The 17,399-nt window shown below is 46.3% G+C and overlaps 1 protein-coding gene across 3 annotated transcripts in view; it reads left to right on the forward strand.

Moving 5' to 3' along the window:
- CMKLR2 (chemerin chemokine-like receptor 2) overlaps positions 1-17,399 on the forward strand; it is an 82,533-nt gene that overhangs the window by 233 nt on the left and 64,901 nt on the right. Inside the window, exons 2-3 of one of the 3 annotated variants that reach the window (XM_073807360.1) lie at positions 2,836-3,283; positions 5,209-5,895. The gene's annotated coding sequence lies outside the window, so the exon portion shown is untranslated. The remainder of the gene's footprint in view (positions 1-2,835; positions 3,284-5,208; positions 5,896-17,399) is intronic. The other 2 variants (XM_073807363.1, XM_073807361.1) reach the window with 2 other exon arrangements.

Consider the following 17,399-nt stretch of genomic DNA (forward strand, 5'->3'; position numbering starts at 1 on the left):
CCCTCTGACGCAGGAGCCACGGGACCGCCCCCTGCCCACCCCCGCCCCTGGTGGTTGGAGTACCCTTCCTCCCGCCGCGCTGTCCCGTCCCCACATCTTGAAAGGGAACACTTCCTCCAGGGTCAGGGCCCCAGTCCGGAGCTTGTGAAATCAAACGTGTTCCAACCCAAAAGACTAGGCTTATAACGCAGGATAGACATCAAGGTTTTAGCATTTGAGGGACCAAATAGAAATTGCTTGCCAAGTCAAAGCCACGTAGGAACTGTAGAAAATGGAACTAAGAGAGCTAGTCTTTCGCGCTGTTTTCGTGTGTTTCCCGCGTGAGGTGCACCTAACAAAAGCTGCTGTTTAATGAGCGCTTACTTTGTGCTAGGCATCGTGTTTAAGGTTTACGTGTGTATTCTTGCAATTCATACTCAGGGCAACCCTTTATAGGACCTTAGGACGAATGCTATTATGACCCCCTTGGACAAATGAGAAAAGTGAGGTTTAAAGAAGTTAGGTATTCAGAGACCTGCATTGCATATGAAAGGGTGCCGAATATTGACCAGAATCTACTCAGTCATTTAATTATATTCTGTACCACTCACTACAAGTATAGTGGTGTGCAAAAACAGTTTTGTGTATAATGGATACAAACCTAAATCAATCACAGTACTGAATATATCATAATAATCTGTGATAAGGAAAATTATCATACCTAAAATGAGAGGGCCTCCAGTTGGAGAGCTTATGTCTTACGTAAAAATAATCTTAACATGAGCTACTTTGCTCTGTGGCTCTTGCTGTAACTATCATTATGCTTTTTTGGAGAGCTTGTGACATTGTCCCCCTCCCCTTTTTTAAACCTATGCATTGCTTTGGCATCCGTAGTTTCCATTCTTTATGTAATTCTCAGCTCCTGCCTCCCCCACTATATCTTTCCCCCTGTTACAACTTTCTCCTCCGCTTTAAGTGAGGGCTATTGCAACTGTTCGTTCGTCAACCCCTTTAGATTTTTTAAACACACCAAGAAGTACTGATTTCTTTTAAGTTAAGCCCTTTCCAAATCCCAACCTTGGAACGGATCAAAGAAAACCCATCACCATTAACCCAGCCACCATGACATGATGTATTTCACAGATGCTAAGACACACATTTTTCACTCTTTAACATTTCTGAAATCGGGGTGCATTTTACAAACTGGCCTCAATATTGGCCAGGTGGCTATTATATTAACCTAGTTGTCCTTCCCTCCACACATAGGAACTTGAATGTAGCTGTTCACATTGTCCTTATTTCAACTGAATTAAGTGCATTTTTTAATATAATAAAGCCCACAGCCCTCAGAGGAGGGAATTAACAGGAGGAGGAATTAAGGGGAGGGAGAGACACAGGAGTCTTTCAGACTTAAAGGGAGTTTTTCTTAGAAAAAGAGGGAAGATTTTTCCAAGACCAAAAAGAGATTTCTCCAGCACTTACAAAAGAGAGAGATGGCACTCGCTACAAGCTATTAAACCGTGGGAGCCCTGAATTACTCACCAAGTACATTAGTTCTTAATGCACTTTGGAAACCTATATCTGAACAGTTAAATAGTAAGCCTAACATCCCCCCCCCAAAAAAGTGAAATTACATAGTTATTATTCCTGATGGTATGGTTAGTCAGTTACAACTGCTCTTAAGTTTTAGTCCAAACAAATCATTGAAGAAGGAAAATGAGTCTGGATGTTACCTGAAAACCATCCATTGAACTCTTCAGGATAGATCAAGAAAGTGCTGGCATCAAAACTTGAGGAATAGGATCTGCAGCTTGGAAAAAATCCTGGATTTGGTAATGGAGCACTTTTTGAAGGCTTGGTGCACCACCAACACTTTTGGTGGCACAAAAGACAGTACTGTATGGTAAACCACAGCCATTAACAATTGATTCAAAAAGTGATTTAGAAAAGTTGGAAAGTGAAGAAATTTGGGGAACACCATAACCAATTTTACTTATATTTCCTTTTTTATGCATGCACAAGATTGATACATAGCAGTCTGTATCTGAGTCTGAAACTGTTCTTTCACTAAGTATGAAATAAAAATACTAAGTTACAGGAAACCATTGCATGTTAGTTTGGTTGGCTGCATTTTTTTCCAACGTGACACTATCATGTAAAATTAGAGGAAGTGCTATCCTGCATCAGATTAGCAGTCCTTCCAGACCAGATTTCTGTCAAGTGGCAATGGGTGCATTTTCGACAGAGTTTAATTATCTTTAAGATGAAGCTCTAAAACTTGTAATTTCCCCCCAATCCTTTATTAATCCACTACAGATCTAAACCCATACATTCAGCAAATATTTATTTAAAGGACCCTAGGAATCAAGGTTGGGATTATATGTATTCCATTCCCTCCTCAGGGAGAAAAATGATCCTATGTGTATGTTATTTCATATTCTTTCTTCAAAGGAAGAATAAGAGCTTCTCTTTTATGTCCAGAAATCATTCCAATAATACCTGTATTTTGTGAACTGTGTAAGCTAACATTAGGCTAATGTCTTAAGGGAGAAGGCTATAGGGAAAACCTAGATCTCATTCCTGAGCCATAAAAGAGTTTAGATTCCATAGGTTTAGAGTTTGGATTATATTTCCCCCAAGTTCTGTTATTGTGCCTATCTACCTATTCACAAGTCAGATCATTATGAAGGTCTTATCCATTAGCTTGGCATTTTACCTCTTTAAAGGGTATAATGTCATCTTTAAGGGAAAAGAATTCACGCATATGCCCCATTCAACTCACAATTTAAAAATTAATGAGAATGGTCACAAAATACATCCATTCATTTTATCTTGTTCTTGATTCTTTCCTGTAAGATATTTCCCATCCTTGACAAAAATTTCATCTAAAAGAAGAAGGAAGGGGCTTCCCTGGTGGTGCAGTGGTTAAGAACCTGCCTGCCAATACAGGGGACACAGGTTCGAGCCCTGGTCCAGGAAGATCCCACATGCCGTGGAGCAACTAAGCCCGTGTGCCACAACTACGGAGCCTACAAGCCACAACTACTGAACCCATGTGCCACAACTACTGAAGCCCACGCTCCTAGAGCCCATGCTCCGCAACAAGAGAAGCCACCGCAATGAGAAGCCCATGCACCGCAACAAAGAGTAGCCCCTGCTCGCCACAACCAGAGAAAGCCCGTGTGCAGCAACCAAGACTCAATGCAACCAAAAATAAATAATAAAAAAAAAAAGAAGAAGAAGGAAGGATGAGGAAAAGATAGTAGTGCTAATGTGTTCATCTTTCTGATTGTTGGAACAAGAGGTTCGTGAAAGGGAATGAAAGTTAAAGTATATAGCTTAAAGTTGCAGAGGTATATGGCGGACCGAGGTGAATGGCAGGGTAAATACGGGGAGGAGAGCACAGGGGGAGACAGTGCCCCAACCCCAGCCTTGTTCGAGTCAACTGCATAATGTCTAAAGTTGGCAAATCACTAAATAGCAATATAAGCCTATTTCTAACTAAGCGTACAGACGATCCACCAGAACTAAAGACCAAAAACATTTTTGCTAGTTGCTTCTGCTTGTCAGGAGTGGATGTAGACAAAGGCATGGCACCAGGGCAAGCGGCTACACTTTTAATATCATAACATTTTCCCCCAGATCAATTTAAAATTATGCACAGTGAGATTTAACATCTCTGTTCTAGTCTTCCCACCCTATTCTTCTTTCAGTCTAATCAGATCAACTCTATTCCACTTTTACAGTCTGTGGAAACACCTGTAATACACCTTCATACAAAGACAAAGCTGGGACATGTTTGGCATAGTTCGCAATAATTCTTGACCAGTTTTTACCATACTCTACTCCTTTCTCTTTTTTCTTTCTCTCCTTCCCCTCTTTTGCTTCCGCCTGCACATTTTTTCTTTTCCTTCCTTTTTTCTTGCTAGCAGAAACATAGGTTGTAGCCTTCAAAAACAGTGCTTTCAACTTCTGGTAATGATCAGGACCAAAAATGTCATTAACCTAACACTTGTTCCTTTCTTTTTTTTTAAATAAATTTATTTATTTTGGCTATTCATTGCTGCATGTTGGGTATTCATTGCTGCATGCGGGCTGTCTCTAGTTGTGGCGAGCAGGGACTACTCTTCACCGCGGTGCGTGGGCTTCTCTTTGCAGTGGCTTCTCTTGTTGCAGAGCACGGGTTCTAGGCATGCGGGCTTCAGTAGTTGCGGCACTTGGGCTCAGTAGTTGTGGCTCGACGGCTGTAGAACGCGGGCTTAGTAGTTGTGGTGCATGGGCTTAGCTGCTCTGTGGCGTGTGGGATTTTCCCGGACCAGGGATCAAACTCGTGTCTCCTGCACTGGCAGGCGGATTCTTAACCACTGCAGCACCAGGGAAGTCCCCTTGTTCCTTTCTTTAGCTCAAAAATCATGGCAAAACTTATGTTCTCTGGAGTTTTAACTTTAAAAAACACAATAATTCCTATTGGCTTTCTGTATGATGAAGTCATCAATATGAGAACTATATTCTTGAGCCTTTTCCTCTAAGCTCCCAGATGTTTTCACTGGTTGACTTGCAACAATATTAGAAGTATTCCATTGGAATACAGTTGCTATAAGGAAGAATTTAGAGGCTGATGTGAATTCCATAGACCCTATTTTTTAAAAATTCACTGGTGACATTTGATTATTTGGAAAGAGCTCCAGAATATATTAAGAGAAAAAAGCAAAGTATAATAATTTTGTGTTAGAGAAGGAGAACTAGGAATATAAATATATACAGTAATTGTATTTTCACAAAGAAACTCAAATGAAACTCAGGAAATTAATAAAATCATTTATGACAGAGCTGAGGTTGTGAGAAATGGGAAAGATGACAGTGAAGAGAGTGAAATTTTTCTCTGGTGCTTATTATGTTATAGTTTATGAGTTATCTGAATTTTTTTCTATGTGAAATATTAGCTAAATTAAAATTTAAACTAAAGTAAATTAGACAATGGAGAAATAGAGTTCTGATGATGGACTCTGGAACAGGAGCCCGACTCAAGAGACTTTTGGAGAAGAGGGTGTAGGGATGAAAACTTTGGCATCCTTGGAAACACCATTTATGAGTATTTGCTCCTAAATGGACCTCAGAATCCCTTGTACATGACCATACAGTGAATAACAAACTGGAGTCAGAACTGGAGTCATTTTGGTGGTGGTGGTGGTGGTGGTGGTCATTGTTGTCATTGCTGTTGTTTTTCAGAAACTGAGGTGCTGCTTCCCCACCTGAACCTGAGACTGCCAGAACAACTTGTCCAGACCACCAGGGACCTGAGAGCAGAGAGAATATCTGCTGCCTGGCAGCCCTGCGTGGGGCTTTCCAGCATCAAAATAGACGAACCAGGGCTTCCCTGGTGGCGCAGTGGTTGAGAGTCCGCCTGCCGATGCAGGGGACACGGGTTCGTGCCCCGGTCCAGGAAGATCCCACGTGCCGCGGAGCGGCTGGGCCCGTGAGCCATGGCCGCTGAGCCTGCGAGTCCGGAGCCTGTGCCCCGCAACGGGAAAGGCCACAACAGTGAGAGGCCCACGTACCGCAAAAAAAAAAAAAAAAAAAAAAAAAAAAATAGATGAACCAGGGTACAGAGGACTTTCCACCTTTCAGAAAGGATTTTGGCTCACTGTTGGAAAGGACCTTGCCACGGATAGCATCACCCCAGCCCAGGAGTTCACTGCTAAAGAGGACTTCGCGTCCTCCTCAAGCTCTTACGCAGAATTGCCCCTTGGACTCAACCCAGCTGTGTCGCTCCACACTTACAGCAGCCTCTCCTACTCCTCCCCTAAGCGTCTCTGGGACCATTTACAGCAATATCACCCATGGGGTGTCTACCTTCCAGAGCTAGCAGCTTACTTCCCCCGGGATCCTGCTATAGTCTACCCTGCCTGGTAAGCTGTAAGTAACAAACCTTTCAAACTTTTGCTAATTTTACTGATAGGTATGTTAGTGATCCATTGCCTGCTTGTTTGCCTCGTAAAATACTGTAATAATGTAGTTCCCTACTGTTATATTTATTTTATTATACTTCATTTTATTGTGGTAAGAACATTTAATGAGATCCACCCTCTTAACCGAGAGTCAGGTACACAATACTGCATTTTTATGTGTACGCAGTGTTGCACAGCAGGTTTCTAGAACGTGTTCATTTTTCGTATCTACTATGACTAAGGTATCATCCTTACCGCCAAGCCTCTGAGAAATGCTTGAGTGCCACAGGGTCAGTTGTATTAACTGTACTGTCTTATTTAATGTACTCCTAATTCTCTGGCATTTGGAGCCTGTGGACACTGGGAACCCGCTCTCCAGGATTAACTACATCCAAGAGATAACAAGCAACTTGCCCGCCAGCAAAACTTTGATATGCAAGCAAACCAATTCAGAGTCCATACCCCCTTGCCCAGGCGGATCCTTTTATCAGACCTCTGCAGTCCAGGACTCTATCCCCTGCCCTAATCACTGCAGGGCCAGGTGTGAGACTACTGGAGACCAACCTTATGGTCCAGGGTTCCTAGTAACTGTTCCAACTCTCCAATCATAGTTCCTGCTCTTGTTTATCTTGCCCATCCCCTCTGGAGAAAACCTCCAGAAAGGACCCTGCCCCCCGTTCACCTCTCTCTTCCCGCTGATCCTGCAGACTGTCTTCCCTGGTGGCCCTCCTGTTTCTAGGGGACTGTGAAATTAGTACAGGACTTCTTCCTCATCACAATTATTTTCGCTGCGCGAGTGTCTTACTATTTATGCTCAAAACAAATCCAGAGGGCTTCCCTGGTGGCGCAGTGGTTGGGAGTCCGCCTGCCGATGCAAGGGACGCGGGTTCGTGCCCCGGTCCGGGAGGATCCCACATGCCGCGGAGCGGCTGGGCCCGTGAGCCATGGTCGCTGAGCCTGCATGTCCGGAGCCTACGCTCCGCAACGGGAGAGGCCGCAACAGTGAGAGGCCCGCGTACCGAAAAAAAAACAAACAAACAAAAAAAACAAATCCAGGGTAGGTTTTTAGAACAACTGGCACTGCATGGCAGAGTGGTTTCACCAGACGGAGATGGTAGGTCCTCGGACTGCTTGGCGCATCAGTGGGACCCAACGGCAGCAACCACTGCCTAAAGGGCACCGCTGGCGCTTGGCTGGCTTGCTGCTTGATGGCTACTGCATCGTGTTGCTTTTTGTCGGGTGTTAGTAGTGTGATTTCCCAGCCTCAAATTGTTTAAGTGGCAAGACATGTCTTACTCAGGAACATAGCAGTAGTACGGGGACTTCTCTAATGGGAAGTGGAGAAGTCCTTAAACCCTTCACAAAAAAATTGAGTGTGAGGGGCTTCCCTGGTGGCGCAGTGGTTGGGGGTCCGCCTGCCGATGCAGGGGACGCGGGTTCGTGCCCCGGTCCGGGAGGATCCCGCGTGCCGCGGAGCGGCTGGGCCCGTGGGCCATGGCCGCTGGGCCTGCACGTCCGGAGCCTGTGCTCCGCGGCGGGAGAGGCCACAGCAGTGAGAGGCCCGCGTATGCAAAAAAAAAAAAAAAAAAAATTGAGGGTGAGTAGGTACAACCATTCTAGAAAACACAATGCAGTTTCCATAAAAAATAAAAAACAGAACTACCATATGATCCAGCAATCCCACTTCTGGGTGTATATCCAGAGGAAATGATATCTCACAAAGTCATGGCAGCATTATTTACAGTAGCCAAGACATGGAAACAACCTAAGTGTCCATCGATGGATGAATGGATAAGCAAAATGTGGTGTATAGATATATACAATAGAATATTATTCAGGGTTTAAAAAAAAGTTAAGTACTGGGGCTTCCCTGGTGGCGCAGTGGTTGAGAGTCCACCTGTCGATGCAGGGGACACGGGTTTGTGCCCTGGTCTGGGAAGATCCCACATGCCGCGGAGCGGCTGGGCCCGTGAGCCATGGCCGCTGAGCCTGCGCGTCCGGAGCCTGTGCTCCGCAACGGGAGAGGCCACAACAGTGAGAGGCCCACGTACCGCATAAAAAAAAAAGTAAGTACTGTTATTTGCTGCAACGTGGATGAACCTGAAGGACATTATGCTACGGAAATAAGCCAGACACAGAAAGGCAAACACTGTGTGATCTTACTTTTCCGTGGAATCTAAAAAAGTCTAGTTCATAGGAGCAGAGAGTAAAACAGTGGTTGCCAGAGGCTGAGGGTGGGAGAAATGGGGAGATGCTGGTCAAAGAGTACAACTCTGTCTCCTTGCATGGCCCTGGAATAAACCTTTCTCTGCTCCAAACTCTGACATTTCGGTTTGTTGGCCTCACTGTGCATCCGTCACACGAACTTGCACTAATAGTGAGTCACGGGGAGGTGTGTGTAGAGAAGCAAAGAAAGGCTGGGGGGCTTCCCTGGTGGCGCAGTGGTTGGGAGTCCGCCTGCCGATTCAGGGGACGCGGGTTCGTGCCCCGGTCCGGGGGGATCCCGCGTGCCGCGGAGCGGCTGAGCCCGTGGGCCATGGCCTCTGGGCCTGCGCGTCCAGAGCCTGTGCTCCGCAGCGGGAGAGGCCGCAGCAGTGAGAGGCCCGTGTACTGCAAAAAAACAAAAAAAAGAAGGGCTGGGAAGCTAAGGGGATGAGGGCAGATTCAGCGTGGCAACTACAATGCTGCAGGATGACAGTTCAGCAGGCCTCAAGCAATTGGTGGACCGTGGGCAGGGCACCTCGTGGACCGTGGGCATCTTGTGGGCTGTGGGCATCTGGTGGACCGTGGGCAGGGTACCTCGTGGACCGTGGGCAAGGCACCTTGTGGACTCTGGGCATCTGGTGGACGTGGGCAGGGCACCTCGTGGACCGTGGGCACCTCGTGGACCGTGGGCATCTTGTGGACCGTGGGCAGGGCACCTCGTGGACCATGGGCATCTGGTGGACCGTGGGCAGGGCACCTCGTGGACCGCGGGCACCTGGCGAACCACGGGGAATTGGCAGGACTCTGGCAACTGGCACACCGTAGTTCAACAGCAGGCTGTACTCTTTTTGCCCAAAGGGGTAGCTAATGATTTTTGGGTGAGTCTGCAGGTGCCAGACCCCCCCTCCCCCGACAGAGACCCCAAACTCAATTTCTTAGACCCCCAGGACTCAAAGCGGAGAAGGATACAGCCAGTCACAGGCAGACCCACCTCGGGCTAAGAGAGCCATTTGCAAAACAGTAAGGGGCATTTGAGCCTCCTTTGGAATTCAGTTGGCTTTTGAGTTTTTTCTTCTTAAAGAAACAGGGTGTCCCCAACAGGCTTTAAGGAGCTTCCCTAGGGATGAAATTTACCAAGGCCATCTTGGAGAGGCTTTGCAGTTGTTACTACTCTTGCCCCTTTGCTCCAGGTGGGAAATGAAGAGCGTACCCAGACCTTTAGGTCCCTGAGACCTGGAGAGTAGTCACACGCCATTTCAAGCATCAGAGATCTGAGCAAATGCTGGGAAACCTGGGAAATCATGGTGAAATGTGGTCACAAATCATGGTCTGGCAGGCGTGGAGCAGGGAGGCCAGAGGAACCTCAGAGAACCTCAGCATCTGAGCAGGATTGCGGTGCTGGGTACTGCCGGACCGCGGGCTACTGGCGAACCACCGCCCGAAGGAAGTTGCTGCTCAGAGTCCAGCAAATTCTGCAATCCATATTTAGAGCCAGCAGCATACAATTCCTCTTCACTTCCTAGCTACCATCAGCCCAATCCTGTACTTGGGCTCAGGACTTTTGGTGGTCTTGGGGGAACCCTAAAGGGACCAAACTTTATCAGGAATCCCAAAGCTTAATTCCAGGGTTGAAAAAAGGCGAGTTGTGCTCTCTTTGACCAAGGAGTGAGTCCATTCTCATTCTTTGGGGGGCTATGTCCGTCCTAGTGCTCTGGCCTCTGGTAGACAGAGTCATCACGAAGCAGCAGGAGGGCAGTAGGTAAAAAAGGAATATGGTAATTCTTTTGGCTCTTTGGTCTTTTCCTACCCCGTGGGTCTTCTCTTAAAGGGGCAGAAGATCTTCAGCCAGGCTTAAAGGGCAGTTTAAGTTTGAAACACCAAGTTCAGCCTGGGAGAAGTGGAGGGCAGCGGGTGTGTGTGTGTGCGTATGTGAGTGTGTGCACACGCGCGCGTACGCACGCACGCAGGTATTCATTCTACTCTCTCTCTGATGGGGACCCACCCAGTGGGAGCCACAGACTTTTGGAGTGACACTTAAGGCGTTCTGAAACTGAGCAGGACCCTGTGGGGCCCTCCAGGGTACAAAAGCCTTTCCATGTCCCCCGTTCCCTGTTTGTAGAGAAAGGCTGGAGTCTCCTAGACTTTCCCTGATTTTCAAAGTGTATAGATTCAAGGAGTTACTAATTAGGGAAGTGAAGGAATGCAAAAACAAAGGAAAAGCAGTCCAGAAACAAGTGTAGCAATAAAACAGAGTCCTAATTCCTCCTCGAGGGGCAGACATAGCAATCTGACACTTATCTTTGAGTTGTTCTGCAGGAACTAAGCCCCCCACCCAGGTGGAGGATGGTTATTGTATGCTGAGACCCCAGACTGGTCGGAACCAGAAGGCTGATGCTTGAGATTCCTCGAACACCACTGTTACCTCACCACCAACAAGTCAGTCACGCACCCTGCAGCCATCACCCCAAATTTTGCCCTTAAAAACTTCCCTGAAAACCATTGGAGAGTTCGGGTCTTTTTTTTTTTTTTTTTTTTTTGCGGTACACGGGCCTCTCACCGCTGTGGCCTCTCCTGTTGCGGAGCACAGACTCCGGACGCGCAGGCCCAGTGGCCGTGGCTCACGGGCCCAGCCGCTCCGCGGCATGCGGGATCCCCCCAGACCGGGGCACGAACCCGCGTCCCCTGCATCGGCAGGCAGACTCCCAACCACTGTGCCACCAGGGAAGCCCGAGAGTTTGCGTCTTTTGATCACGAGCTGCCTGTCTCTTTGCTTCACCCTGCAATAAACCATTGTCTGCTCAAAAAAAAAAAAAAAAAAAAAAAAAGATGAGTATGTTCTGAGGGTCTAAAGTACAACATGGTGACTATAGTTAATACCGTATTTTGTTCTTTTTTTAAATTTATTTATTTTATTTATTTATTTTTGGCTGCATTGGGTCTTTGTTGCTGCGTGCAGGCTTTCTCTAGTTGCGGCGAATGGGGGCTGCTCTTCGTTGCGGTGCACAGGCTTCTCATTGCGGTGGCTTCTCTTGTTGCGGAGCACAGACTCTAGGTGCGCGGCCTTCAGTAGTTGTGGCACGTGGGCTCAGTAGTTGTGGCACATGGGCTCTAGAGCGCAGGCTCAGTAGTTGTGGCACACGGGCTTTTTTGCTCCGTGGCATGTGGGATCTTCCCAGACCAGGGATTGACCCGTGTCCCCTGCATTGGCAGGTGGATTCTTAACCACTGTGCCACCAGAGAAGTCCCTGTATTTTGTTCTTGAAATTTACTAAAAGAGTAGATTGTAAGCGTTGTCAGCACACATACACAAACACAAGTAACTATGCGAGGGGATGATCGTGTTAATTAGCTTGGTTGGGTAATCATTTCACAATGTATGTGTATATCAAATTATAGAGCTGTACACTTTAAGTATTTTCAATTTCTATTTGTCAGTGATACCTGTACAAAGCTGGGGTCAAGGGTAAGTGTCTGGGACTCATTGCCCGGGGGAACTCTACATACGTGTCCCGGTTGGTGAGCACCCAGTGTCCAGGATAGAGCACCTGGGGGTATATAGGGAATTGAACTCATCAGTTTCTGGAAAAGGTGGTCTGAGGGGATGAGGAGTGACTCCCGTCCTAGTGAGAGTTGAGTCTAATAGGCAATGGGGCCATCTGAGTCATTTAGATGAAAGTGCCTGTGTCCAGAACGTTCTGTGCTTCTGGGGCACCCAGTAAACCACGTCCCATTTTTCTCTGCGCTTTGCTGTATCCACATCCGGCCTGTTTCACGGAGTACGGAGAGAGTGCACCACCGGATGCCATCTCAAGGGTCTCAGACCATTCCTGGGGTCCAGGTGTGGGTCTCCTTCTCAGGAAATCGTGGCCCACTGAACATGGCTATTCAGGTCTAAAACATCACCACTGTGGGAATTCCCTGGCGGTCCAGTGGTTAGGTTTTCACGCTTCCACTGCGGGGGGCACCAGTTCGATCCCTGGTCGGGGAACTAAGCTCCCACGTGCCGCAAGGCTTGGCCAAAAGAATAGAATAGAATAGATCGCCACTGTTGTCTGCCTTGCTACTATCGTGACTTGTCCCCCAAACCAATGGGATTTCGGGGGTCACATCATTGGAGACCAACAGCTCAATGGTTAATGAAAAGGGGGGAAGGAGCAACTGGTTCCAGTTATCCCCAAAAGTCCCCAAGAGGTGGACCAATTCATAAAAGATTATATGAAAAAAAGGACTATAATCTGTAAAAATACTAAATCACTATTCGACACACCTGAAACTAACCTACAATAATATTGTAAATCCTCTATACTTCAATTTTAAAAATACTGTTAAACAGTAACCATCTGTATTCAGTTGAACCAAATGTTAAATACTGAGGTGATATATGGTATTCAAGAGAAATAGGACACCACTTTTTGGCAAAAAGACAAATATGTGCATAAAATTGAATATTACATTCTATCAGTTCACGTTCTTTGCAGTCATCAATTGACCTTTTGTCAAAACTAATCAATTATGAACCAAAAAAAAAAACAGAGAGATTACACAGCACCTAATCAATGTATGTGTGCTATCAAGTGCTGACACTTTTTTTTTCTTTATTTGTCTGTGCTGCGAGGCTTGCAGGATCTTCGTTCCCCGACCAGAGATCGAACCGGGCCCACAGCAGCGAAAGCTGAGACCTAGCGAGCACCGCCAGGGAGTTCCCAGTGCTGCCATTTATTAGCATGCAAAAGCATCGGAAAGATAAAACTGATGCTACTAGGGGAGTTCCCTGGTGACTTAGTGGTTGGGATTCGGGGCTCTCACTACCATGGCCCAGTCCCTGCAAGGCTGCTGCTCAGAGCAGGCAGAGGGACTCACTGACTGTGTGTGTGGTGAACACCCGATGGAGGGAAATGGTGGGGGAGAGGAGGAGATAGAGACTGAGGAACTTTCCTAGATTAGAGAGAATTCAGACTATCCTTAAGGATTTATATCAAAGACAGAAAATAAGGGGGTGACAAATGCCATTTGCAGCAACATGGGTGGACCTAGAGATTGTCATACTGAGTGAAGTAAGTCACACAGAGAAGGATAAGAATAAGGATAAGGGTATCGCTTATATGTGGAATCTAAAAAAATGGTACAAATGAACTTATTTACAAAACAGAAATAGACGCAGAAAACAATCTTATGGTTACCAGGGGGGAAAGGAAGGGAGGGATAAATTGGGAAATTGGGACTGACATATACACACTACTATATATAAAATAGATAACTAATAAGGACCTACTGTGTAGCACAGGGAACTCTACTCAAAACTCTGTAATGACTTATATGGGAAAAGAATCTAAAAAATAGTGGATATATGTATAACATTCGCTTTGCCGTACAGCAGCAGCTAACACAACATTGTAAATCAGTTATAGTCCAATAAAAAAATTTTTATTTATTTATTTGGCTGTGTCAGGTCTCAGTTGCAGCACGCGGGATCTCTGTCACACGGGATCTTCGTTGGGGCACGCAGGATCTTTGTCACGTGGGATCTTTCCTTGCCGCACGCAGGATCTTCCTTGCAGCACGCGGGCTTCTCTCTAGTTGTGGTGCACGGGCTTAGTTGCCCCGCGGCATATGGGATCTTGCCAGGGATCGAACCGATTCCCTGTATTGGAAGGCGGATTCTTTACCACTGGACCACCAGGGAGGTCCCCAATAAAAATTTTTTTTAAGTAAAAGAAAATAAAAGAGCGACTAATGTCAAGGGGTCTCTAACATGGTCTCCGAGCTACGGCTCACTGCCTGGGAGAAGCCGGCATGGCCTGCATCCCAAGGTTCAGGAGGTACTAAGATCCTCAGACTCTCCACGATCACGTTTTACACAGCTGGGAAACAACCCTAAAGCTAAAGAGCTATTCAGACTCTCCAGTGATAGGTTGTTTGTTGTTGTCGTTTTTATGAGAGAGCTGTCATCCTCCGATCGTTCACTTTAGTTTGACTAATATCGTCTCCATTCATTTTTACATTTTCCAGTGTATCTTTTCTTTACTTTTGAAATTGGTGTTTTCAATGCTCAGTTTGATGTTGCCATCCTCTGACACCAAGGATTACAGTAGAATATATAAAATATATATATACACTTTATTCAGTGAACCTTTCCAGGTCCTAAAGACCGAAGGCACCGCCAGCAGGCATGACGCACGGGGCCGTGTGGAAAATCGCTGACCTCGTCAGAAGACAGAAGACAGGAGCTCAGGGGGAGTTTAGGTCCCAGCTTTTATTGTTTTTTTTTGCAGCATGTTACCCTTGCTTACATTGTGTATGATCAGGTCTCATAAGATGGCTGCTCTCTTGCTCTCTGTATATCCCCTGCTGGACCTGGCCCTGCCTCACCCTTACCTAGGTGTATGATTGCCTCCCCATCCTAAGCTGAAAGTTTTTTTCCTCCTGTTTTAAGGTGATTTTATTAAATTGACTTGGACATACTGAAGATCAAATAATATTTTCCGAAGATAAAAACTATAGACTTTAGGGGCTTCCGTGGTGGCACAGTGGTTAAGAATCTGCTTGCCAGTGCAGCGGGCCACGGATTCAAGCCCTGGCCCGGGAAGGTCCCACATGCCGCGGAGCAGCTAAGCCCGTGCGCCAAACTGCTGAGCCTGCGCTCTAGAGCCCACGAGCCACAACTACTGAAACCTGGGCGCCTAGAGCCCACGCTCTGCAACAAGAGAAGCCACGACAATGAGAAGCCCACGCACCGCAGCGAAGAGTAATCCCCGCTCGCCGCAACTGGAGAAAGCCTCCGCACAGCAGTGAAGACCCAACACAGCCAAAAATAAATAAATAAATAAATTTATTTATTTTTTTAAAAAACTATAGACTTTAAAGCTTGACGTAAAATTAGTAGCTTCTAAAGTGTTAGTCACAGCATGATAGTTAAGCAACAGTATGATAAAACAACTATGTAGAAACAGAACTCTGGGACTAGCTGGAAACTCGGAAATCATTTAGCCTATTAGCCTCATTTTGTAAGTGAGAAAACTAGGCTCAAAGATTAAATGATTTGCTCAAGTTCACCTAATAATATTAAAGCTAAAGTAATCAAGCTAAAAATCAAACCAATTTTTCCTAAAACTAAATCCTATCATTGATATTCCAACTGGCTCTCTATCAACTAAAAGTCTAGATTTTCCTCTAATATTCCACACTACTGTGGCATGAAAAAGCGTTAAGACACTACAGTAAATCTTAGCCAACGAATTCAGGCCCGAAAGAGTCTTTATCAAATAACTGAGCCAGCCCTTTCTTTGTAAAAAGGAGGAAATGTGTGGGAAATGACTTCCCAATGGCTTGTTAACAGAGATGTCTGGATTAAAATTCAGATAGTAGCAAATTTACCCCCAAATCCCATCTCTAGTTTCATGGCTCACCCACTAAGTTATGTGCTCCTTTTACATCTCCTTTATACGTTGAGGTTTAGTTATAACCTCACTCAGTATTATCCCTATTCTTAGTATTCTTATTATTCTTATTACTATTATTTTTGGCCGCACTGCGCGGCTTTCGGAATATTAGTTCCTGACCAGGGATCGAACCCATGCCCCCTGCAGTGGAAGCGGGGAGTCCTAACCACTGGACCACTGATATTATTATTGATTATAAACTGACATTTCCTTCCACGTGAACAGTGTAACTCATCAACACAGAACTTTCTTTTAGATCCTGAGCTGTCAACATTCCAAGGGGCTCCCAAGGTGCAAACCTTTGCGTTTTTAAGCCTCTGGAATCTTCCGCTTGCAGAATAATGTCGTACTTCTCACTTGTAAAAAGACGACTACACGGTGTAGCAGAGGGTGAGATACTGCATGATGGTCTCGGTCCCCTGGAGCACCCCCCTTGCTGAGTCACTATGACATTCTGTCTGCTGCACATAAGACAGGAGCCCCCCACAGGAAGCAAGCCCCTTGGGTCCAGGTATGGCCGTCCTTCCTTGCGAGGATTCCCTACACAGGTATTCCTCCAGTCTCTTTTTTTTATCTTGAGGATGGAGCTCTTATCTTCCAGAGAGATGTGTCTCTTGATTTGCAGATCTGGGTGAGAATCCAGCCCTTGTTATGGTCAGACAATGGGGACGCCCAGCAGCTCTGCACTGGGTGTGCGAAGCGGTCCTCATGCTTGAGTAGGATGCTTGTCCGGCTCTGCTGGGACATTAGGTGCCTCCAGGTAAGGAGCTGAAGTGCCCCAGGCTGTGGACTCGCACACCCACCCTCCCTCTCCTCACGGGACACCCTGTAGGTGCGCTTCCCAGCCTCGTGCCTCTAGGCATCTCTCTAAGCTAAAAGGTTGTTTGTTAGTTTTTTTTACCTTAATCAGCAGAACTTTATCCCCTCACAGTTCTGGAGGCTGGAAGGCCCAAATGAAGGTATTGAGAGTGTTCGTTTCTTCTGAGTCCTCTTTCCTTGGTTCAGAGACAGAAGCCTTCTCACCGCGTCCTTACATAGTCTTCCCTCTGTTTATGTTGACCGTTTCCCTGTTTCCTCTTTTTATAAGGACACCAGTCATATTGGGTTAAGGCCCATCCATATGCCTTCGTTTTAACCTAATTACCCCTTTAAAGGTCCTGTCTCCAAACGCAGTCACGTTCTGATGAATTTGGGGGATTCGATTCAGTCCATAACAAGGACTAACTGAATTTGTTCCTTTACATTATCTTTGGGGAGTTTGTTTGTTTCACTGCGTTAATTTTTTTTATTGAAGTGTAATTGATTCACAATGTTGTGTTAGCTAAGCTGAAAATTTCATCAATAACTGCCCACGTGATTGGCCCAATCCCCAGCTAACGATTGTTGTAGCCCTCGGACCAGAATGGCTCCAATCTGTTCGGTCATCAGCAGGAAACAGCGGCCCTCTCAACAGTTGCTAACCCAAAATGCTGTGGGGGAATGCGTTCCATCAGTCCCCTCGCAACCAAGGAGCCCCTCTGACGTCATGCCCCCCATAAGTGATCACCTCCTCCTCCCGTGTGTAGAAAAGCCTGCTGTGCTTTCCTACCTGCCGAACTCAGTGGAGCATCCCTCCAGGACCTTTGCCTCTGACTTGTAAGATTCCCTGTCGGATAAATCGTTGATATCTCTGACTCTGACCCTGAATTCTTTCTTCAATCTCAAGACTGGGAAGTTGCAAGTATTGCGGGACTGCGGGTCGAAGCTTCACACGTTGCTTTTCCCATTCTTTCCCAAGAAAACCTCCCTAAAGGCTCCAACCCACTCGATGTCCCCCTGCCTCTGCACC

Source organism: Tursiops truncatus, chromosome 7 (assembly GCF_011762595.2).
Source record: "Tursiops truncatus isolate mTurTru1 chromosome 7, mTurTru1.mat.Y, whole genome shotgun sequence".
Classification (NCBI taxonomy): Eukaryota; Metazoa; Chordata; class Mammalia; order Artiodactyla; family Delphinidae; genus Tursiops; species Tursiops truncatus.